Here is a 1,603-nt window from a genome sequence, read left to right on the forward strand (position 1 = left end):
TTCCAACAATTGGAACCAAACAGAGGTGGAGTGGTTAATGGAGATGACACACCTCACATAACATGGTACAGATGGTCTGAGCGAAAGATTTACCCCTTTCCCTATTAAGCTGTCTTCACTGTCCACACTGCATCTGTCATCCCACAGCCCAGGCACGCTTTCTCCCTGCCTTTAACTCTCAGTGTGCAGATTCCCTTACTCTCCAGTTGCAAGGTCAACCACACTGGTTGATACTCCTTGCCTCCCTCCCTGGTCAGTTTGCCCTCTTGCTCCTTCCTTCTTGCCCCTTCCTGTTCAAAATGTCTCCACTGTGTTAGCTCCAAGCCCTCCTGACAGACCAACAGTGACCGACGGCTCCAATGACCATCCAACTTGTCCTTTCGAACACCCACTACTCATTCGGAGCCATGACGTTTCCGTGATGAGTTCTTGGGATGTGGGCGTCACTGGCTGGACCGGCACTTAATGCCCGTCCCTAGTTGCCCCCTTGGGGGGGGTTAGCTACCTTCTTGAACCGCTGCAGTCCCACAATGCCCTTAGGGAGGGGAATTCCAGTATTCTGGCCCAGCGACAGCGAAGGAGCTGCGATATATTTCCAATTCAGGATGGTGCGTGGCTGGGGGGGGAGCTTGCAGGCGATGGGGGTCTCATGTATCTGCTGTGTCCTTCCAGATGGAGGTGGCCATGGGCCGTGTCACATGTCACTGAAGCTTGCTGAGTCGCTGCACCTTTAATGACACACGATGCTGTCCCTGTCCTATGGGGAAGAAGGAGGTGAACATGGAAAGTTGAATGTAATCACTTTGGGGAGAGGAGAAAAGAGAAATGATACAAAGAAATCTTTCAGCCCACTGGAACTATGCCAGCTCTTGGCAAGGGCTCCCCAGTTATCGCACTCCCCTGCTCTCTCGCTCTCTCCCTCCCTCTCCCTCCCTCCCTCTCTCTCTCTCTTCCTCTCTCCCCCTCTCTCCCTCCCTTCCCTCCCCTCTCCCTCCCTCTCTCTCCCTCTTCCCCCTGCCCCAGTTAGGAGCTGTTCACGATCTCTCTCTGAGCTATGTTTGAAGTGAGTTGGAGTCAGGCCTCTATCTTCTGTTTGTACGCAGGTGACTCATACTTTCCTTCATCAGCAATCAGCTATCTCCAGGCTGTCTCTCTCTCTCTCTCTCTCTCTCTGACACACTCACTCCCTCGTACATTCACAGACACACACATTCTTGCTCACTCACTCACTCTCCCTGTAACACAATCTATCTCACACTTTGTCTCTTTCACACTGCCATTCACTTTCACATTTATACAGGTTCTAACTCTAGTATAAACTCTCTCTCATGTACACACGCTCTCGTATACACACACATATATACACACTGTCTCATGTACACACGCTCTCGTATACACACACATATGTACACACTGTCTCATGTACACATGCTCTCATACACACACTCATATACACACTGACTCGTACACACGCTCTCGTATACACACACATATATACACACTGTCTCATGTACACACATTCTCGTATACACGCACATATATACACACTGTCTCATGTCCACGCTCTCATACACACACACTCACTCATATATACACTGTCTCA

The sequence above is a fragment of the Chiloscyllium plagiosum genome, unplaced genomic scaffold (genome assembly GCF_004010195.1).
Source record: "Chiloscyllium plagiosum isolate BGI_BamShark_2017 unplaced genomic scaffold, ASM401019v2 scaf_4864, whole genome shotgun sequence".
In the NCBI taxonomy this organism is placed as follows: Eukaryota; Metazoa; Chordata; class Chondrichthyes; order Orectolobiformes; family Hemiscylliidae; genus Chiloscyllium; species Chiloscyllium plagiosum.